Source organism: Aulonocara stuartgranti, assembly GCF_965226115.1.
Source record: "Aulonocara stuartgranti genome assembly, chromosome: 4".
In the NCBI taxonomy this organism is placed as follows: Eukaryota; Metazoa; Chordata; class Actinopteri; order Cichliformes; family Cichlidae; genus Aulonocara; species Aulonocara stuartgranti.
In genome coordinates, this window is record NC_138942.1 from 22,447,864 (window position 1) to 22,471,963 (window position 24,100).

The window sequence follows — 24,100 nt, forward strand, 5'->3', positions numbered from 1 at the left end:
TTCAACCTGACTCAAATGTGGTGGGACCTTAAGAGAGCTGTGCATAAATAAATGCCCACAAAGCTGTAACAACTGTGAGGTAATTGTAGTTGTATTTAGTTTAGCTAGCTTAGAGAAGACGACATTTCTGTTGTTAATCTTGCCCATTATCTCGGCCTTTTTTTCGTCATCGATCATCTTTAAGTCCAATCATATGTGTCTGAAAGAATGCCCTGCCCCTCCCAGTTCACATAGTTGGCTCTGACTGTGCAGCGTAGATGTTAAAAAGAAAAACCATCAGCAACTGTTACCCAATGTTTCCATTCAACTAATTAGGCAGTGACGCACGCACAGTATCCACTGCAGTATATGCTGCGAGTGTATTTTTGTAATTTATTGATCCATAATGATGAAATTTTGTCGATGGACCCGAGGACCCGAACAGTATTTTCTAATCATTAATTTACTAAAGTATTCTCCTCTACTACAGATGTACACAAGTGTACTCCTGGAAATTTGTCTTTTTTTTCTTCCTTTTTTAAATTTAGTTTTGTTTGTTTTAGTTTATTTATGCATTTTTTCAAACCAACTGGCCACACGCACACACCTGATGTAAATGCCAGCATTGTTGTAGTAGATTTGTGTGTGTGTGTGGTGTTGCTGTGATCAAAGGACATTATTCATCCATCCCTGTTGTTGTCTCCCCTCAGGCGGTATAATTGCACACATACGTGCGCACGCCTGGGGCGCGCGCAAACACACGCGCTGTCTGATGTTTGTTGCTGTCTGGTTGTGTCAAATAGCAAATAGAAGTGGGAGGGAAGGAAAGGAGAGGGAAAACAAGTGAATAAAAATAACATTTTATATCATTTATGAGTTTGTCCAATTACTGCGTGGAGCCATTTGTTTTTGTGTGCCTTAAATCACACTGCCATTTAACTAGAGCATCTTCAGCCTGCTGAACCACATGCAGGCTCTGCTGCACAGTAGCACACCTCTGCGCAGATAGTGTGTGTGTGTCTTTATACGCTTGTACTTTATCAATATCATGCACACAAATTGATTTGCTTTTGTGTCTCTGTAATTGGTTATGCGCCTGTGTGTGTGTTTAGTAATGGCATCAAAAGGAACTTTTCTTATTGCCACACTAAGACCGTCCTCATTGAGTTTCCTGTAATAACAGCTTGCTTGTTAGCACTCTTAGTGTTGTGCTTGTGTCTGACTTTGATTGTTAATATAAAAACACTGAAGTGGATATGTATATATATATATATATATATATATATATATATATATATATATATGTGTGTGTGTGTGTGTGTGTGTGTAGGCGTGTTTTATTCTAATAGCCAGATTCAGCTGTCGTCCAGATGAGAAATGGCTTCTCACTGCTCAGAGGGGATCGATTTGGATGAATATGCGGGACTGGGGGAAATAGAGCTGTTCACTTATTCTATGACTTTATTTCTCTTTCTTTTTTTGCCTCTCTCTCTCATCTCCCTCTTCTTGCAGGCTCTCCCCAATGACATCTGTTCCAAAGTAGTGGAAGTTTTTGTTTGTGCCGCACAGTTTTCGGCTCGCCGTGCATATCAAGTTTTCTTCTGACTTGCCTCTCGCGCTATCCCCGTTTTCCGCTGTCTCCCTCGTGGAGCATCCCTCCTTTCACCCACCCTCTCTCTTTCTCCTCCTGTCTCCTCAGTTCTTGTCTCTCAGTAAACGTTCATGTCTCCTTCCCTCTGTCTCTCGGCAAAGCCTCAGCTTTAGCCTCGGGAACAGCGGAGGTTTATGCAAAGATTGCAGCAGACACACATACTCACGGGCACATTATCAAAGCATTTTAACATCATCAGCTGTAGCCAGGTAGACGAACTGGATCAGATTCCTGGGGTGGGGAGAGAGAAAAACTTATAGCCCACACTCTTCCTCCTTTAACTTAATTGACATTGGCACAGAATAGAAGACCCAACGCTGTGTAATGTGACGCCTAAATGGGAATATAAATTGATTTTGATGTTATTCTCGTGTAGACATTTACTTTAGTCTTTAATCCCCTTACGTGCCTCATCTTCTCCATTTTATCCGCCTGCCGCTACTTACTCCTCGTTTCCACTGCTGCCTCCATCCGCTGAACAAATCAAAATCTTTGTCGAGCTCGCTCCCGCAGAGAGAGATGCTCTAATAACGTCGGCCTGCGCTCGGCATGATTTTGACGGATGATGATGTGCAGGAATTGATCATGCCCTGTCATGTGTATTCGCTTGCAGTGTGTAATGCTGCTACATTGACACCTCCTCAAACAATTTATTTGGAGCTAGTGCCATTATTACTAACTGCTTCCTTTCCCCCCTCTGTGTGTGTGTGTGTCTGTGTACACGGTTAAACTAACAACAGCCCGGCTAACATCAAACTAATCCCCTTGTCTCTTTGTCTTTGCATTTTTGGCTGTTTTTTTAAGTGCATGTGTATAAATGACTGAATAATATGTGTGAAAGTTTTTTTTTCTTGTTGATTAACCCAAATGTCTCAGCAGTAAATTGAATTTCTGATCTGCCTCTTGTCAGCCATCATAAGCTGACACAAAAACCCCACAATAAATATAACATAAGCTCAGCTACTGAGAGACTGAAGAGGCATGCGGAGAATAACACAGCCATCACGGCTCTGAAGGAAAGAATTTTTGTCATCTCAGCTTAATCCTGACTAATATACAGATAACGCATGCATGCAGTTGCTGGCTCTGGAAGTCTTTTTATTCCTCATCTTTGTGCCACAAGGCAGTCGCATCAGCACAAGTAAAAACTTTTAAACCCCCCCCCCCAAAAAACCTTCAGTCGCCGAAGCTTCAAAGAAAAACATTTTATGAGTGTTGAAATTGTCAGATTAAATTGTCTACTCGGGTGTTTTAATACACCTAAAACCTAGATCCTCATTCTCTGTACGCACTACAAACCGGTTCATTACGAGCAGCAGCTGCTTATCAAGCCGAAGCATCTTTCAGGAGAACGTGTCAATCATAAATACAGTTTGGAGAGAGAGAGAGACTTGAGCGAAGGGTTGATTTTTCAGAGTGCATTATTACCATGCGCTGTCGCTCACACCTCCTCAGATACATACGGATGAGTAAATATCAAATATCTTTGCCCTCAGGGATGCTGACATGGCAGCAAATTTATGATGATGTGAATATGCGCTTTGTAACGGTAAACACATCACTCTATTGATTTCACCCACGCTGACAATGGCATGGGGATCCAGATTGACAGCTTGTTAAGGAGTTGACAAAGTTTTTCAGGTAGCAGTAGGAGTTACAAAGTTACCGCCCTTATAAGTCTGCAGCTACAGCCTCCTTGATATTTATGACTGCATTTATAGAGTCATAAATATCCCAGTCATGTGCTGTGGATGACAAGCCAATTGCCCTATTTATATGATTAATCAACACTGGTTTTTGATGCATTTTAAAGATAGAGTTGTTTAGTCACAGTATCATTAAATGAGTGTGGGCAGACAAGAGAATTGAGCTTGATCAATATCGGACTTTTAAGACTGATACTATATAAAATCCGATACTCCGACATTAACCGATATACAACGTATGAAACAAAAACTGATTTCTCAAAGAACTTTTATGTGTAATAGTTATTTATTTATTTGTTTACACTCTGCTTAGATCACCTGGTTGTTTGTGTTTAACATTGTTTGAAGGGTATTTCTATTATTTGTTATTTTAATTTTCATCAGCTGCTATACAGCTGATATGTAATATTGGGCTCTTCCAGAAAACTCAGACCAGCTAGGAAGCATGGTAATTAAAATATTAGAGTTTGTGGCTGTATCACTGCCAGCTCGCAGTCACTGATGTAACTTTGAGTTTTGCATTTTATCACCGAGCACTTGAAGATGATTAAGGCTACGTCAAAGCTGAAGTTGGACTTAAAGTGGACTTTATCATTTCAGCAGGATAATGACTCCAACGCATGTTTCAAAATTGTTAAGTAAGCACAGAAACCGCAATATCAGCAGCGATGAAGAGCAATGAACTTAGAATTAATGCTGAGACACACTGGGTCCAAGTGGTGAAGTGGGGCTGAGCAGGTGGGAGAACCTGATGCAGCGATGCAATGGACTCATTTCAAACTAACTCATAAATATTTAATTTTTTCAGATATTTCATTTCAATAAAAAAACAAACAAAGCAAAAAAAAAAAAAAAATCAGATTCCATCAGTAACGCAGCATGTACAGATAATTAGGATAATGCACACTTTAAATTTCCTCTTTATCGGCCGCCTCTTGCTGAGCAGTCCTTACCTTGAAAAACATGTTTGATCTCCAGCTCTTGAGCCTCTTTCTAACATGTTCAGAGTGTTTAATTAAAGATAAAGGGAAAAAAGACATTGTGTCTGTAACTACTGCACCAAATTGTGTGCCAAACTGCACAGAAAGAGTAAGTTTTATCATAATTGTTTTAACCTGTTTCAAACAGTGAACCTGAAATTACCTGCTGCTGCAAAAACACTCTGCTCATTTATCCTCGCTCCTCTGCTGCAGGGCTAGCTAGATGCTGAAGTATCACATTCACATTTTTATTGACATCTGCATGACAGGGATGAGATGAGAAGAAGGAAAATAAAGATATGTCGAACGTGCAGGTGGTGACTTGTGAGTATCTTAAAAGCATCATGTGGAAGAAACACATGAAAAATTAACTGACTTAATATTAATGTGCATTAAACTGCCTATGACATTTAAATGGCGCTATCATGGGTTCCTATCTATCTATCTATCTATCTATCTATCTATCTATCTATCTATCTATCTATCTATCTATCTATCTATCTATCTATCTATCTATCTATCTATCTATCTATCTATCTAATTGTGAAATTGAGTGTAGTGTTTTAGGTGCATACATGCTATATATGGGTCTTTTCGGCCTGTTAGTAGGTGGTTGCTTGGCAAAAATTTGATGTCATAATATCCGATGTAGACAAGAACCTTTAGAGGTCTAAGATGTACCTTAGGACCCTCAAGTGGTTAGGAAGATGGATGGATGTATTATTTAAAACACTTTATTTAGTTGTAAAAATCAAGGATGTGAACTGAGGATGAGCCTTTTACTAAAGTTTTAAATTACATAGCTTTCTTCACAACTTGTTAGGTTAACAAGTTGTGCACATCTTTATCTCAAATCCACGGTGAGTTTCTGTAGCTCTTTCTCTCATACAGTATATTCCCTTTTTTTCTCCATGGATTTTGGTATAGTCTGTTCTCTAGGCTTGTTTGTGCAGTTTTTTATGCCACACACTGTTATCTTCCCTTCTAGCTGCTTTGGGATTTGAGTTAAACTCCACCGTGCTGGGAGGTCAGACAACAGTCACTTACTTTAAGTTTGATCTAATTAGAAGAGCAGCGGAAAAACAGACCTCCCACTCCTCAGACCTCATCCTGGAGAAAGATGGAAGAAAATTGGGAAAAGGGCATTTAATGAATGGTATGGAAGACATTTTGTTGTTTTTTCTTTCTTTCTATTTGTTAAACAAAAGTAAAATCCACTTGTAACATGCTAAAGATCAAGCTACAGTATGAACAGGAATTTCATCATTTTCCAAACAAAAAAAGTTACTGGTTTATAATGTAGCGCTGGCCGTCCTGTTAAATCTTTTGAGACCAGAATATTTGTTGGCCTTGTGTTTTCTTCTATCAGTCCACTGTAGTCTCCTTCCTCCCGCATCCTCATCTCTTCCTTTCATCTGCATTTCTCATCTAATCTTGAAAGTCTGTCTGTCCTTCCCTCTCTCCTTCTTTCCCCATCATATCAGTTGTTAAGTGTTTGAAGATTATACAGAGAGATTTCTCCTTGTGTCGAAGCCATGCCGAAAGAAGTTGGCAACAACTTCACCCCACTCTGCCTGCCCTCTATATTGCGCTCATGCACACACACACACGCACACACACACACACACACACACACACACACACACACACACACACACACACACACACACACACACACACAATGAACACACAGCACTTATCATAGCTAAGTGTGTCCCATGCTTTTGAGAGTCCCTCTTCTTTAATGGAATTGCTTTTTCTGTCTCCCCCCCACCCACTTCTTTCCCATTTTTGCTTCACCTGTTTCTGACTTAAAGGAGCACATATGTACCCAAGTATACATGCAACACATGGACTGTCATGCAAAGTTGCTGTCGCTGCATTAATCTGCAGTGAATAAGGCTGGCTTGTTTCCCTCCCCTGCCCGCTTCGTTCTTAGCTCCTCCAGCATGGCAACACAAAATGGGCCATAGCCTCTGCCTTCGTGTTAGCATAGTGTATCCTTGCCCAGCACTGCACCATGTTGGGGGCAGTGAGCTGTGCTAAAAGACAGGGAATGTAGAGATGCAGGCAGTAAGAGTGACATGAATTAAATATCCCTTCGACGAGCCTCTCCCTTGTTTCATTCCTCTCTCCATTATGACCAAAAGCCCCTTGGAGCATGAAGTCAACCTTAATTGTTCTGAAGTTGCAGGCAAGACCGTCAGGAAGGACGGATGGATGGATGGGAGAGGGAAAAAGAACCACGACTTGTAAGAACGTCCCTGTATGACAGGCGCTGAACAAGCTGTGAGCACCGTGGGGGGCTCTCAGGAAAATGGAATTATTCATGTTTTATTGGCATGCTCAGTTTATTTGTCTTTGCCTGCCTCTCTTCCTCGCTCTCGCGTTTTTCGTAATGTAGAGCCAGCACTTTGCTCTTAAAACTTCAGCTCTAAGAAAAAAAGAAAAGAAAGAAAAAGGATGCTGCATTGCATCCATTAACATGAAAGACAACTTAAGAGGTCTTGTGGAGGCTAAAAAGGAACCTGAGTGTCCTTGTGTCTGACAGTCTACTGAAAGCTACACAGGCTTCACATCAGCAACACAACAAATTTTTGACCCTCTGGAACTGAAGTAACAGAATAATACACTCAATAGTGTTATGCATGGGAGTCCAGACTGACATTTTATCTGTTCAGACATGAAGCATGTTATCTATGTCGTGCAGAACGGTTTGCTATAAGATAGAACGATAGCTACATGAGTTGCAGGGGGCTTCTGATGTAGGTTTCAGCGACTGCATTTTTGTCTTGCTAATTTTAAATGCTGCAGTGAAAGACGAGTTTTTTGGGAGGAACTATTTTTAGTTTTCAGGTCACTTGCAACTTGTCTCAGCGCTCTTGGTTCTTTTAACTGGAGAGTCCTTAATATGTAGTCCTTAAAGTGTCGCGTCGCATCATGTAATTGACACGGTGCAGTGGGCTCTGCGCTTCGACACCGCGGTGTTGCGGAATTCGGGTGACTTCAAAGATAGGGGGAAGACAATGGAGACGAGGAAAGAGTGACTCAACAGCTTTCACGTTGACAAAGCAGCAGCCAGAAAAAGACAAAATGGGCACAAATGAGAGCGTTAAAGATAGAATAAGAAGCACAGAGAAAAACCTGAGCAAGGCTGAGGGGCTTTTTAAAAAAGAAGTCTTTAATTAAGTTGATAGTGTGGTTATTAGAGATAAGGATTTTGCTGAGGAAGTCAGTGTGCGTCCTATTAACTTCCCCCTTGCATATTGTAATTACTGTACATGACCTCTGTGAATATTAGCTCTGTGTGACCTGTTAAGTTCATGCCTCGGGTACTCAAAATGAATCTGTTTTTTATTAACCTGTTAGTAGTCTGTTTTTTTGTGATGTACACAATCATGGATTACATTTTATTAGGAAAATGGGAAATAGGTGCAGAAATGTATTGACACATATGCAAACATACATGGAAAGTTTACACGTATAAGGCAAATACAGCTTGTAGAAATCTAACAAGTTCTGTTCTCTCATAAGATGATCCCACACTGCTTCAATAATGTTGAGGTTTGGGCTCTGGGGAGGCCAATCCATGACTGTTGTGTGTTTTTCTATGGTATGCTTTTACTGCAGTATGTTTGGGATTATTACCAAACTGGGAAATGAATGTTGCCAATCAGATGATGGCATTGCATGGTGGATCAAAATCTGATGGTACTTTAGTGCGTTCATCGTTCATCCATCAGTTTGGATTACGGTCCCAACACCACTGGCTGAAATGTAGCCCCAAACCCTGTGATGGTTTTCATGTTGTACAGATGAGCTGCTGTTGTACCTCTCTCTCGACCTCCTTTGCAGCAATTGTTGATGACCAAAGATTTCAAATTTGGATTCAACATTCACAAAAACTAGTTGCTGCTGATTTTCAGTCCAGTTCTTGTGTAATTCAATATACTTCTCCCTGTGTTGCTTCCTTAAGAATGGCTTTCTGACAGCAATAACAAGAGACAATAACAAGGCTTCAGTGAACAGTAGGAGTCCATCTCTTAGGTCCTGTGTCAAGTATTTGCTGGATGTTTTCCTTAAAGCCTCAGGTACTTTCCATCTGACCATTCTTCTTTTGTTTCTAACTTGTCTAGTTTCATTACATTTTCTAATGACACTGCACGGTGAGATATGCAGTGTGAGTATATATATATATATATATATATATATATATATATGAGTTTTTTGCCAGTACCTTTTTGTGAATGACCTTGTTGGTGGTAAAATACTATTTTATTCCCATCAAACTGTGTTGTTTTTCGTAGATCAAATAAAATAGTATAAATTATGTGTTCTTGCAACAGGCTGCTGGTAAAAAAGTGCCTAAGAAAAAGGTTTGAAAGGCCTCCAGAAAGCCTGGAGAGCCATTGCTCAAAACCACTTTAAGAAATTACAGTAAAGCCTGGCTTCTTCTAAGCAAAATATATTGAAATGTGTGGTAGATCAAGACTTTTGCACCGCCCTGGAGCTGATAATGCTGTCTGCTCTCGGTGCTGTAAGTGTACAGTGGGTTTATTAGAACTTTTCAGCCGAGTGCATTTGCCTGTTGAAGCCGGAAATTAGGTTGATGGGAGTCGTGAGACTAAAGCAAAACAATGAAGTCTTTCGGCTTTGAAAGTGAAATAATGAGCTGCAAGACACTAAAATGCTCCATAAAGCTGAGGTTAACTGCAGAGTCAGACGATGAGTCTTTGTGGGTTCTTGCTATGAGCGACACCTTTCACATTACACATCTGAGTCACTGTTAAAGATGAGCTCACAGTTTTGATGTACAGTATTTTAGCATCAGTGCCTAAAAGCTTCTCACTTCAGTAATATTTCTGCCTTTTTCTGTCCTTTCCTCTCATGCTCTCTTTTTCTGTCTTTCTTATCCAGCCTTTGATGTTTCTATAGCCTTTTTGGGAGGACAAGCGTACAGCGAGACATGTGGGGAAGACTTAAAAATAGCCGAAGAACCAGAAGAGGAGAAAATGGGTAGGGAGGGAAGACAGATATAGAGGGTATGAAAAGAGGGAGTGTTTCAGGGTCAACGTTGACAAATGGGTCTGCAGAGTTAGCTGGGGCTCCCGGGAGTACCGGCAGTTAGGTCAGCGCTCCCTAAGGGGAACAGGGAAATGGGGTTTTTACCTGCTGAAACACCTGAGAGAGAAAGGGAGGGAATGAAAGAGAGTGAAAGAGATATAAAGACAGGGAGAGTGAGGCCATTGTATTTGTGCTGAGAATGGGGTATTAGCCTCACTGTTATTTAAAGTTACGGGGCAGGGGGTTGCATTCACATATACAGAAGCTAGTGGCGGTGTAAAATCAACACAGTGGTTTTATAGTGTAATTTGCCTAACCACCACTATTTTCCCATTACCTTTAATGGACCACATGTAGCTCTAAACCAAGGCTGGGTGTACCAGCAAAGGCAGTTTTTTTTCTTTTTTAAAAATTGAGGTGATGTTTCTCTGTAGGTCTTTATACAATAAACTTCTTCTTAACACTATCTCCAGGTAAACCACCACTCTGTGATAGCTCAGGTAAGCTGTCCTTGAAAGAAGTGGTCCTTTATTCCCTTCACTGCAGTAAACCCACGCGCTGCCTGCCTGACCCTGTTTTTTTTGTGCCTGAATACTGAAGATCCCGAATGAATGGAGACTGAGGTTTGTTATTAATGGGCTGAATTGAATTGAAATCACTGACTTTTCAATAGCTCATTTCAGAGGTTTGATAAGAAGTCAGGATGAGGCGAGTTTTTGCGCATGTTTGCGTGCGCAGCTTTTTTTTTTTTTGAGCATGTTAGTTGCAATGCGAGAAAGCTTGTGTGTGTGTGTGTGTGTGTGTGTGTGTGTGTGTGTGTGTGTGTTTGAAATGTTAGCTTAGTTCAACCTTGACAAGGAGGAGAGGGCATTGTTAGTGCACACCCACTGAGAAATGTGCCGTGACAGTGAAGAGAAAAAGAACGGTGCACACACACACACACACACACACACACACACACACACACACACACACACACGCTGCATGTGTTTATATATCTGCCTGTTACATTTGATCACGGGTCTTCATTGTTGAAATGCATCCGCGACGATAGCCTCATACACACGATTTTACACATCTAGCTACAGATAAAAACTAAGTGAGCCCTCATTTAACTGTGTATCCTTGCAGTATATTACCTGTAATTTATTGCCGTTTCCAGACACAAGCACGCAGCCATAAGTGATGGCTTTGCAGTGCTGTCACTTCACAGCAAGGCCAGCTAAAGCTGTTTTGTTTAGCATTTTTCTCCAACAGCCCAGAAGCGCTGCTTACAGTGTTCTCTTGTGTTTGTTTACTCTCTCTCAGTATATATATCACCAAAGGCGAGATTTGCCTCCAAAAATCAATATGTATTCAGTGGTTTAGAAAACTGATGTAGATGAAGAAGTAAAAGCAGCTAGGAACATTAATTTAAGTTTTAATTTCATCATCTAAAATTATGAATACTTAAATATGTTTCTGTATTTTTAGAATATATATTGTTATGGTGGATAGGATGGGTTTCTCCACCTTTGCTAACCTTCAGAGCCGTCAAACATTAAAACTGAATTGTACCTTCAGTGCTCATGAGCCTGTAACAACAGATTCAGATTCAGTTCAAGTTTCAGGGTGAAAAACTATTGTTTTACTAAATGAAACAGGAATGAACTGGATGTTGGTAAAAGAGTCATCAACGCGGAGTGTTTTTCTAAGTGCACTATGTAGGAATCTACTGTAGTGGAATATTTAAGGAGACCATGCAGTATTCTTACATTTCTGTAATCCACCAGTTTGCAGAAGCTCTTTAATCAAAATGATATTTTTAATCTTGAATATAAACAATGTTGTTATCCATGAATTTTCAAATTTGCTTTTTTATAAAAAAAGGTGAAAAAAGTATAATAATATTTTTATTTCCTTATAAAGATGCCAAATTACAACGATTTAACCCTTTCATGCATGGATTATGAAAACCTCAATCCGGATTTTTTTCTTAAGTTTTTTATTCATCTTTAGGCATGAAACAAAGATTTCTGAACTTCATTTTTTTAAACATGTACTTTTCACTGAGTTTTTTTATATGTCTGCTTAGGTGGACAACATACGTGTTGACTTTGAATTTGGTATGGAGTGACACATCAGTGTCTAATGTAGTGGTTTATGTGCAAGTATACCATCAACACTGACACAAACACAAGAAAACAGCCTTTGAACAGCTGTGCACTGTAGTGATCACAATGCGTGAAACGGTTAAATATACTATGGAAAGATAAATTCCTTTTTTTGGTTGAACGTCATGTTTAATTAATTTCTGACTTCTTTGAGGAGTCCAGTGTGCCGAGTGGAGTTTGGGTATACAAATGTGACTTCATTTTGGTATATCTGTTGTATAACAACACAATTTCTAGTTTTCAACTAATTTTATAGAGATTTACAAAAAGTTGATGTTTTCTTGTTTTTATGACAGCTGGTCAAATACATTTGTTGAGCACTGTGTGCATTATTTATGTTTTCATTTAATTTGTACTGCTGAAATTTGATCCCATTTCATTAAATATTAATATTAAATGCCACAGCTGGCTAAATATTGCTCTGTGGTGGGGATTTTGCATGTTGCATGTCATAAATAAACCAAAAAACAATAGAATAACCATTTAATTGTCCCACAAGGGGAAATTTGGTAAAAACAAACAAACAACCCACCCCCCCCCCCCCCCCCCAAAAAAAAAAAACCAAACAAACAAAAAAACAACATTACTGTGATTATATGTTTTAAGTTGTCACCTTGTTTAGCTGACATGCACAAATATTCTTCAAAGGTTACATTAATGGCTGTCTGAGTTGCAAAATCGAAATCCTTATGATGTTCAACTGGTTAACTATGATGTGATTAAAATGTGTTAGTAGGAAGCATCAGATTATCTGTCCCTGTGCTTGGTGCTTCCTTGCAAATCTTTCACTTTGATGCTGCCTTGGTAACACCCTCAGGCGTGTATTTTAGGCAGCTGTTTGTATTTCTCCTCAGGCGTTTGCATCAGAACAACACCACAGCCGGTTGGATGTGTTTCATGGTTCGGCTGTTAGGAAGAAGATTGGCTTTTTGGGGGTAGGAGTGAGATATATCATACACCTGCCATCCTTGGTGTTCTGAAATTTCCCTATAGATTTCTTGTCACGACTCCAGCAGGTCTTTGTTATGTGACAGTGGAAAGCGGCAGTGCCACGTGCTCGGGTATTATGTATGGGATTGCAACATCAGCATGGAAGCATAATCTGAAAATTACATTGATATAATTTTTTATGGTGTTTTATTCTCTTCCATCTCTTTTAGTGGATTTAGAGTGCATGACTGTCATTTCTTTTCACCGGAGCCATTTAAATAGCACGTTCTACCCAGGAAATGATTACAATAGAGATGCCTGAGGTCTGGACAAAAAGTCACGGCAATGAGGAAATTGGTCATTCATAAGCAGAATAATTCTGCACATGGCTTTACAGAAACACTCATTCCAGCTGGAGACTTTCCCAGCATTTAATTAGCAACTTTGTACCCGTCATAAACTGACAAATAATCCAGGTGCGATAACAACAACAGAAATTGTGTTCTCGGTTACCTCTTTATCTCATAAATGAGGAAAGATTGCAAATGAGAATTTAATGATTGAGCAGTTAGTGTAATAGTTCCCCTCCCACAATACTGGATATGTGTTTCTGGGCTGAAATTCAAAGATTTAAAGACGTGAAGTGATGGTATGGGAGGGTCAGGCTCTCGGACTGCTTTTCTTTTTTTTTATCTAGCAGATGCACAACATGTATGAATCACAAAAAAATGCAAAAGATGGCCCAGAGCATTTATGATAGGATGACACCCGCTCCCCCTGCCCCTTTCAATTTCCCTGTTTCTGCTTACTACTGCGTTTCTCAGTGTGCGCGCGTGTCTTTGAGACAAAAACAAAGGGAAAACGTTTATGTGTGGGTAATTCGTAGATGGGGTAAATTGCTTTCAAGTCACCTACTCAGCTTGTACTCATATAGTCTTTGGGTTGCTGTGTGTTTGTGTGTGTGTGTGTGTGTGGTATATGTGTTTGAGAGCTGTCAGGCTGTCTCTGACTCTGTGGCGAATCATCTGTCTGCTTCCCTGGGGTCATCGGCAGGTGCTTTCCAAGCAGATCTCCCCCCCGCACACCCTTTGTCCTCGTCTCTGGCTGAAAGTAGCCACATCTTTCTCCCTTAACTTTCAATTGTGTATGCATCTGCATGTGCGCTTACGCGGTGATTTGTGGCATCTTCAGAATTGAAATTGAAATTTTCAGCACAGCAACCCCACCTGAGATTGTAGGTTTGTTCAGTGAGGAGCCAACGTGCAGTTTCAAGTCAAACTCATGGATCTCCGTTAAGTAGAGACTTGGGTAATTGATTTGAATTCTCTGCAAAGGTTGTGCGTATATGCTGTCTTATCAGAATGTAGATGTCCTGCAGCCACTAACACCAGCCCTGCAGACCAAAACTTTGTAATTTTGCATTGTATGGATGGACCTCGGGGACTGAGATCAATTCCGCGGCATTGTAGGCAGCGGGGATAATGAGGCTTTTCCATTGATTAGAATTTAATTGAGTGGCATCAATGGGCTGAGGAAGGGAGGAAAGGCTATTGAAGTCACTCAGAGCTGCGAGGCTCCCACTTGCACTCCTCCAGTCTTCATTAAAAAACTTTCATCCCTTCACTCCTTTTCACCGTCTCCTGCCCTCCTGTGTCCCTCGGCCACTTGTGTCCCCCTGCTCCCCCTCCTCTTACCTTCTCACTCTTATTGAAGGCATATGGACACAGTTGAATTAGGCCTGCCATTGTTTCCTGCGTTATCTCCGAGCGAGCACAGAGACCGCTGGCAGTGATGAGTCTGAAAGATAACCGAGTCTCACAGCAGCAGGCGCAATCACACCCTTCCAATTTACAACTTAATACAGATCAGTTCACTCTCAGACACTCAAAATCTCCTGTGATGTACACGCACACACATTGGAAACAAAGTAATAGACTTTTCTAACACATACAATACCGTTGCATTAGTAAACGCTATTAAAACTACATCTGTCTCTCACCTCTCCCATCTGTGTCTTTTCTTCTTTTCTCCCCATTCATCTTTTTCTCCTTCTGTTTTGCCTCCCCTCTCTCGCTCTCTCCTCTCAAAGCGCACAACTCTGGGCAACACTTTATCATTCTAATATGAAAACATCGCTCCGGTCTTGTACACCGAGTAATTGATCCTCTTCTCTGGGGTTTTTATTTTCTTCAATTACACTCTGTCAGAGGGCTGACAATAAGAGAGAGATACATGGATGGGGGTGGGGGGCATTTTAACTGGTTGCCTGTGCGAGAGTAGCAGATCTTCATCAGATCTGGTTACTTTGTTCTTACTTTATATCTGATGTATAAAAGGATGCTGTATAACTCTAAAAAAATGTTCTTTTAAATATGTTGGTGGTATTTTTTTGTCTTTTCTTCATGTTTAAGCACCACCTTCAAGTCACACAGTGTATGTCATGAATGTGATTTTCACATTTGTAATTTGTATGTCCTACAGCTTAATGTATGTTACTTTGTAATGTTCCCATAAGAATGTAATTGCAGCACAGAGCAGAAACACATACCCGCACTCATATTTTGCAGTTCATGTGTGATACTGCTGAATAGGTAATTTGCCTCAAGCGGACAGAGAGCGACTGAAATGTTCCCAAGGACAAATGTAATTGCATTTCATGTCCTGTTGTAGATAAACACGCACATGGGATATCAGTACCTTGGACATGTGCGTATGTGTCCATGCATACTGTTGGTGTGTGACAGCAACTCTTTGCACAAAAAGGTGACTTTCACTTTAAATTAGGTAGAGTTCAGTGCAGTGAGCAGGAAATGGATGGCAATGAAGGGAAAGACTAATGCGGGACACAAGGCAAGAGTGGAGGAAAAGCAGTGAGTGACAGAAGAGGTAATGTGGGTGGGGAGAGAGATCAGTACCTTTGGAGGGGTCTAAACATAGATATACGAAAAACAGACAATTCAATGCTGTGCAAAAGTCTTGAGCCGCCCCTCATTTTGTTTGTTTGAGGTTGTATGTCCATTTTTGCTGCTGTGAAGCACTTTGTGATTTTATCTTGAAAGGTGCAATATAAATAGAATTTTAGTTTACTTTTAGTTTGCTAGAAAAATTGGAAATAGGTGCAGCGATTTATTCAGACATCTGCAAACATCCAGAGTTTGTACAATTCTGACCATCTTACCTCCGTCTTCTTAGCCAGGGTTTGTTTTCATTTATTTAAGTAGTCTTCAGGAATAGTTGTCCAGCATCTTGAAGGACATTCAAAGCTCTTCTTTGGATGTTTCTAACTTTTGCTCTGTACTTTCTCAACATGATACCACACTACTTTAATTATATTGAGGTGTGGGCTCTGGGGAGGCCCATCCATGACTGTTGTGTGTCTTACTGGGGTATGCTTTCACTGCATTGGTAGTGTCTCTGGGATTATTATCACACTGGAAAATGAAGCTGTTGCCGGTCAGATGATGGAACTGCATGGTGAATCAAAATCTGATGGTGCTTTAAGGCATTCATAAGTAGGGGTGGGTATCGTTTAGGTTTTATCCGATACCAGTACCAAACCGGTACTTTTGAAACGGTGCCGGTGCTTAAACGGTGCTCTAACCGGTGCTTAAAGAATGAAGAACACACACTTTGTCCAAAAACCTCTCATGTTCAGCTGTGTTTTTGTAAAAAGATAACAATGTCAGCCTTTTCTGCAGCTATAGGGCATATATGGTATCACTCTTGGCTGGAAGCAGTGCTTAAACAATGGAAAAAAAACACCAACTTTGTCCAAAAACCTCTCATGTTTAGCTGTTTCCCTCTTTTTCTTTGGTCATTTTAGCCCTTTTGGCCAGGGTGAAGGGAGTATCTGCCATCAAACAAGAAGACAGCCGCATGTAACTACGACGGTGTTTGCTAGTTCACCTTACATGCATTAATGTAATAACGTGGTTAGCCTACTCGACATAAATTACACACGAACAACATTAAGTGACTCACCCAGAGAAGAATGGCTGCTGCTGCCATCATCATCCGTCATCATTTCTGCTACACTGACTCTCCTCTTTGGGTTCTTGGGGGATGTTGCTAACTCTGGGTCGATAACAGGCACCACACCCGCAGTAGATGTGCTCGGTGTGAGCTCTTGCAGCAAGCTATCAAATACGGTGCATTTCTCGGCTTTAAAAAAACACCGCTATGTGTTGCCAGGTGTTTCATCAGATTTGAGGAGTTACCACCTTTGCACAGTATCACAGTATCACCTTAAAGCACTTGTTGCAGGCTGCTGAGTTTGCATATTTTGCTGTGAAGTACAGCCAGACTTTGACCGCTTCGCTTTGGGCATTTTTAATCTGTAGCTCTGCTCTAAGAGAACGTACGTACCTGGGCCCGCCTACTACGCTTGCAAAGGTAAAATGATTGGCTAGAATTCAAAGTGTGTGACATCTCAGGGAAAAAAAAGCACCGAAATAAAGCACCGAAATGTGCACTGCTTTTCGATCTGGTTACTACCGTTTATGCCATAATGGCACCAGATACCGGTACCCATCCCCAACACCACTGGCTGAAGTGTAGCCCCAAACCATGACAGAGCCTCCACCGCTGTTTTACAGATGACTCATTGTTGTGCTCCTGTCCTGACCTCCTCTAATCATACTGATGACAACTTGAACCAAATATTTTACATTGCTCCTTCATCACCTGTTTCACTGATTTTCAGTCCAGTTCTTATGCAGTGCAAAATAGTGAAAAAGCAGCCAGTGTCTGGAGAACTGTTGCTTAAGACCACTTTAAAAAAGGAGGAGTGCTATCAGGCAGAATTTGGGAGCGAGGCAGCAACATCTGATGATAAAATACAAATTACACAGCGTTTCAGCTTGTCCTTCAGCTCTTGGCAGTTCTACTCATACCACAATCTATATTTTCCTCTTAGAGTGTGTGTATGTGTGTGTTTGTGTGAAACTGACCCCTTAGGGTCACACACCTTGAGGTAATGGCTCCATTAGGAAGACAAAGAGCAACCCTCTTGGCTCAAACACTATCACTCTCTTTTTTCGCTCTCTCTCTCGCTCTCTCCCCCCCTTGTAATGCTCTCCTCACCTCAATCTCACACGTCCTTTGTTTTATATTCCTTTTCCTTCTGCTCGCCACCTTTCTCACTTTGTGACATGCAGGCATGTATGACATAAATAGAAAGCGAAAAGACAAGAGGTGTATTGTCAGCGGGCCCATCAATCTATCGCGTGCGTTTTCATCAGGCTGACCCGTAAACGCGTTTGTGTGAGCGCGCGCGCGCTCGTGTGTTTGCACACGCACTAACAAGAGCGATCCCGCCCGTCTTGTTTTGAAGACAGTCATTAACCCTCTTACCCTCTTCTCGTTACCTCTCCCACCCTTAATCTCTTGTGTGTACGTGATTTCGATGCGTGCTTATTCATTTGTGGCCAGCATTCATCTTAATAAATCACAAGCCTGTCTCGATTTTAAAAGGATTGTTTGGGGACTCGGCCATTTCAAGTGGTGATTAATTCATATCTTTAACTATTTCAAATGCTGTGGCTTTCAGCTTTTTTTTTTTTTGCAGTTTTTCGTAATTGTCCTTTAAATGCTCATTTTCAAATTTGTGTCACAGCACATTGTGTGTCAGGATAAAAGTGAGCCATTATGAGAACTTGCTGAACAAAACCGAGGACATTATTGGATTCTGGTTGGCTAATTAATCCAGTTATACTGCTTCAAATAGACAAACTGCCAGCTCTACAAAATTACAGTACTTCAGTTATTTCTTGAGATTTTTGACTACATAAGCAATCAGCAGTGATCTAAACTTTTGTCATATGAAAAAAATAATGCTACAAAGGTGCAAAACTGAATAATCCTACATTAAAATGTATTTGTCCATAAACATAGTTGATAAAGATGCAAGTGTGTTAAACGGTACTACAGAAATCTGTTGATGATTCCTGTAGCTTACTCATTTTTTGATGCAAATACACAACAAAAATAGTGTTGTCTTATCTGAGGTGATCTATGTCAGGGTAATATTGTAGGATACTTCCATCAATTGAAAAAATTCTCAAATCCTTATGATCATGCCACTTGATGTAGTTTTGCTCCTTTATTTGATGCGAATACCATCATCTTTTCACTTAAATGAAAAGCTTCTTTACCTTCTGTACTCTCCTTGATTTTCTACCATAGAAAAGAAGCCTTTAACTTTCCAAGCATCTGTGCTTCACTGACATGCTATACACACTAAAAAAAGCAATCAATCATTGCAACCTAGCCGACTAGGGCGTACCTCCACACAGCTGGGGATAGAAAGTTGTTTAATGGGGCAACATATTAGTTTTAATTGCAATGTGATTTTGGTGTAATTGTTTGCTATGTGTCATGCTGTAGCCCAAACAAAGTTTATCTTATGCAGGAATAGTTTGATTTACAGGATAAAAAAAAAGAAAACTGAACTGAGCACTTTCAGTGTAGGAAATAATTATTTGATCTCATGTTTAATTTGTAATTCTGATCATTTACAAAGAAATGGACACTTTTTTAAATGATAGTTTCATTTTTAATGAAGAGAGAAAATGTCAACCAGAAATCCAGAAAATGGATTGCATGTAACTGAGTGAAATAAGTGTTTGATCCCCTAGAACCCAGCCAGAACTCTGGCTCCCATAAGGTTTCTATATATCAGTCTATTAGAGACACTCTTGAACTCAGCTCATTATGTGTATAAAGCACATCTGTACACAGATTAAGTTTCTTCTATTCCAACCTCTCCACCACCATGAGCAAGATCAAACAGCTGTAAGAGGACATCCGGGACAAGACGGACTTGCATAAGACTGGAATGGGCTACAAGCCCATCAGCAAGAAGCTTTGTAAGAAGGTGACACTGTTGATGCATTCACCCTCAATCTGGAGCTCCATAGAAGATCTTTCTTCATGGGTGATGATAAGCACAAGAAAGGTGATGGAGCAGCCCAGGCACTGAAAGGTAGCACCACCAACTTGAGCTGCTGTGTTTGGAGGAAGAGAAATGAGCCAAAGAACAGCACCCCACAGTCAAGCACGGAGGTTGAAACATTATGTTTTATGATTCTGTTCACCAATACAACTTTCTTCCTGAAGCTTCAAGTTGTCAAGCAGCAGCCAAACAACCAAAAATAATTTAGAGAGTTTCTGTAACTCTGTGGGCCCAAATCCCTCCTGAGATTTACACAAACCCGCTGACCAACTGCTGCTTGCCAACAAGGGTTTCCCCCTAGGTCATGATTTGCCTTGGAATCAAATATTATTCACTCACTGATGTGCAAATCATTTTTATGTAGTGTATTTTTCTGGATCTTGGGTAAATATTTAGTTTAAAATGAAACCACCATTCATTTCTTTGGATGTGAACAAACTTATAATCTCAGCAGGGGATCACATAATTATTTCTCCCATTGTAAATACATTGTCTATGAATGAATTAGTTATAAGGGCTTCACACCTCAAAAATGAATGCATTTCTTAAGCAGAACTGGGTCACCTTCTCTCACTACAATGTTTTCATACAATGAGCTCTTTCCTCAAGCCCAAACTAAAGAGCTGGGGGATGACCACACCTCTGTCTGAGGCAGGAGTTAGTCAGAGAAAGTGAATAAGATGACAAAAGAAGCCGCAGTGCTGGCCCGTAAGTGTGTATGTGTGTGTGCGTCAGCCTGTACATAACCCTGCATGCCAGCCTATTACTAACTGCTGACTCGTCATTGTAAATACAGTTGCTTAAAGGGGTGCAAAATGTTAGTCTCTCTCTGTGTGTGTGTGTGTGGGGATAGGTAAATGAATAAAAAAAAATCTCATAAATACTTGGGATTCCTAATCTCTCTCACTCCTCTCCACTTCGTGTGTGTGTGTGTCAGTGTGTACCTATTTGAATGTGTTTGGTTGTTTGTGAGACAGGATTTAGGTGGCTGCTTTCTCTGACTAAGCCTGTGTGACCAGGAGTGTTATGTCACACTGCATTTCAACTGGTGACTGGGGCTCATTTTGTCGCTAAGGGAGAGCGAGGGACAGCGATGAGTCTGCTCAGAGAAGTAAAAAAAATAAAACAAAAAAAGGAAGTTGGTAAAACAAGTAACACACACAAAAGGAAGCAGACATGAAAGCAAACATAGGCTAGTGTAACCGACCCAGAGTTTGGGCTGGTAAAACAGATTAAATGTTCCTGCAAAACAGGGAAATGATGAGACAGAGACGACTGGTGAAGTTTCTCTTTGCCTCGCTTCTGCCATATTTATTTATATAATCACATGTATTTTTAATTTGCAGCATCACCATTCTCTATATACAACAGAAATAACAGTAAAACCGTCTGTGTGTTCAAGCTGCAATACCACGATCTTTACATGGGAAACAAGAATACTTCACGTGTAGTGACCTTCAAATCATTTACTCGGTTATTCTCTCTGAATGACAATTCAAAACAATATGAAATGCATGTTCAAATACATTTTACCTCTCTTTAACTCTTAACCCAAATACCTATGTATTCTGATTGTTTTAACCAACATACCAGTGCTTGGTCTTAAACCAATTTAGCTTAGTGGCTCACAAATACATGAAAGAGTCATGTGTATGTCGACAGGCTTAGCTTTAACATTCTCAAAATCACTTTTCAGAACCAGTAAACAGTCGTTTTTCACTGCCAACAGCAGGTTAACATTCATATTCACAATATCAGGACACAACAAGGAGCTTATTCAGCTAAACGACCCGAAATAAGTGAAGAAAGGAAACCAAAATGGCGCCCGCGGCTGGCTGGGTTTTTGGCATTTTTTTCAGTCCTTCTACTTCATAAAACGTAACCAATAACAGCGTTTACCCGCTGATTTATACCCCCACATTTAGCTATGTTTCTTATCAATATTTTAGAACCGTTTTAATATAGTTTTACCGGTTACAAACCTGCAAAACAGGGAAATGATGAGACAGAGACGACTGGTGAAGTTTCTCTTTGCCTCGCTTCTGCCATATTAGAGAGGACCTATGACCTCGCTATTCTGTCTCACTGAACAATGCGCCACCCGGAGGCTGGGGGGTGCAACTACCTCATTACACATAGTTCTCTTCGGTGACAAATCTCTCTTTCTTTTAACAAGTACTACTCCTGATGTGGCCACACATTAGTGTGTCACACTAGGTTTGAAGAGTAAAGCGGTCAGAGTTTATCAGCAGGACGTCTCTTAAATACATTTTTCAGATTATTATTAAGGAAATGCCCACTGCAGCGTGGTGATAGCTTTGAAGCTCCAGTAGAAAAAGTGTGACAACTAGCTGATATATCACACTGAGGCAACATGTGCAATACACCTTTACTCCCTTTATATCTATACCTTTAAATACTGTCCGTTATAATACCTACAGTGTAAATTTTTGCGTAATATAAAAGTGTCATGTTGCAAATCCATGAGTTCTCGATCCATAGGGTGCATAACACCGAGACAAACCCACGCATGTCAGAGAGCAAGAGCACAGTCAGCCTCCGAAGACAATGCCTGAAAAAGAAGCTACTTCACCAACCCTTAACAAAGCACAAGAAAACTGTTAAAAGTGGAGGCAACAAACTTGCTTCACTAATTAGGTAAAAACACACCATCGAGATCAACCAGACTATGGAGACCTGCAAGGAAGAGATACCAGCAGCTTGCGATGTGCAGCCCGAAAGTAAAGAAATGACTCAACTGAGCATCGCTGCAGTCCAAATGACAGGAAGAGTAAACGGTGGGTAGAAATTACTGATGTGGTCACATGGTTGAAAAGCATGGTTTTAACTGGTTAAAAAAGCTGTACCCAAGATAGAACGTCCCAGGTAGTGAGAATATTACTCAGTTATGTTTTAAGACAGAACTGTGGAGCTCCTGGAGAGTTAAGGGTTAACACTTTATTGATTGTTAAACAGTCAAGTTATACCTTTAAAGTTTCCAAAAAAACACAAACTAGGCTAGGTTGTTTTGCTGATATCTGACTTGTGTTGTGGCAATGTGATGCAGCTGGTACGTTGCAGCAATAGATTGACACTTCAAAGGGAAGTGTGTCATCAGTGACAGTAGTTTATTGTAAAAGAAGGATGGAAAATTTTCCTCACACTTAAAAATGCTGCTGTCTGTAATCTGTAATCATTGATAACATGTTCAGCGTTTTGTTTTGTCATTAGTAAATAAAGTTAAATTCAATTCAGCTCTATTTATATAGCGCTAAATCACAACAACAGTCAACAGGACTTGGTGACAGTGGGAAGGAAAAACTCCCTTTTAACAGGAAGAAACCAGGTAAAGCTAGGCTCAGGGAGGGGCGGCCATCTGTCGCGAGTGGTTGGGGGTCAGGAGAGAGAGAAAGGACAAAGAGACACAAGTATTATTATCGCAAATGTTCTCAAAGTATCATATATAACATATAAGACGAAATCACCCACCCTTACTGTGAAGACAGCTTTAACTAAATTGTTATCTAAGATTAGGCCCCCAAACTGAAAATGGAGACATTCTGGGGACAAAAAGTAGAAAATAAACAACAACAAAAATGTGGAACATCTCAGCCTCTGCTGCTTTGACTTGAACTGCTCTTGTTTTAATAATCCTCAGACTTTATGTAAACATAACAGCACTTTGATAACAACTCCGTGTATTCTTGTCTAATTCTCAGCGATTCCTGGCGAGACGTTTAAGGGTGCGTTTAATAAGCTTGTGTATCACTCAACCGGTGCACACCAGCAAACCAAAACAATTAGCAGAAAGCTGCTTAGAGCTGCAGATACGGGCTGTGATTCTTATCTGTTAATATAGTAATAAAAGAACAGTGAAATATGCACAAAGAGAACTTATGTAAATTCCAGTTTAACGTAAAGAACGCGAGCAAGCGCGTGTGTAACATGCAGTCAGCTAGCAAAGCAGGTCATCGCCAGCCTGTGGCCTTACCTCAGGAAACACACACAAAGACACACAAGCGCCTACTTCGAAACACAAGAGGAAAATGCGCACATTTACCACAGTGTTGTTTTTCCTCACTTCCAGAGAGAAAATACACACACATACCTACACACACAACTACTGTACATCCGCTTGAGTCATCCCGATGACACACTGCATAAGCTCTCGGAGGCTGTAAAACACACATACGCACAAATGCAGTCACAGGGAAAGGAAGGAAAATGTAGGCTGTATTACGTCATCAGACACACACATACACACACACACACACACCAAAACACACACAGAGACACACAGGACTTTCCAGAGAATGGGCGAGTTTTACAACAACAAATCCAATCAAGGGGAAGACGAGGAATTGGGTTTATTGTCACACTCACACCTACACGTACACACAAGCAGTTTTAATCTTCTCTTTTATTAACATCATACACAATGCATCAATAGTTACTGCGTGATTATTGGGTTGTTTTCACCGTCACAGAAGCAAATCACATGGTTCGTTTTCCCCAGACAAGCGCACGCACGGTACGCATCTGTGTGTGTGTGTGCGTGTTTGTGCACACTGATGTGTAATTCATGCAAACAGAACAGCATGAAGTCAGAGCCTGACTAGCTGAGGAAAAATGAGGGAAGGTTGAGGAAAACCAGAGAGATCCAATGAGAAAATACAGCAGAGAGG

At 40.5% G+C, this 24,100-nt stretch overlaps 1 protein-coding gene and 1 long non-coding RNA gene across 2 annotated transcripts in view; one reads left to right on the forward strand and one right to left on the reverse strand.

Moving 5' to 3' along the window:
• grin2aa (glutamate receptor, ionotropic, N-methyl D-aspartate 2A, a) overlaps positions 1 to 24,100 on the forward strand; it is a 170,167-nt gene that overhangs the window by 19,838 nt on the left and 126,229 nt on the right. The gene's annotated exons all lie outside the window — the stretch shown is intronic.
• LOC309704415 overlaps positions 1 to 24,100 on the reverse strand; it is a 356,545-nt gene that overhangs the window by 3,956 nt on the left and 328,489 nt on the right. The window contains exons 2-3 of the long non-coding RNA XR_014276259.1: positions 4,480 to 4,574; positions 1,797 to 1,861 (exon numbers count right to left, since the gene is read on the reverse strand). This is a non-coding gene — a long non-coding RNA (uncharacterized lncRNA). The remainder of the gene's footprint in view (positions 1 to 1,796; positions 1,862 to 4,479; positions 4,575 to 24,100) is intronic.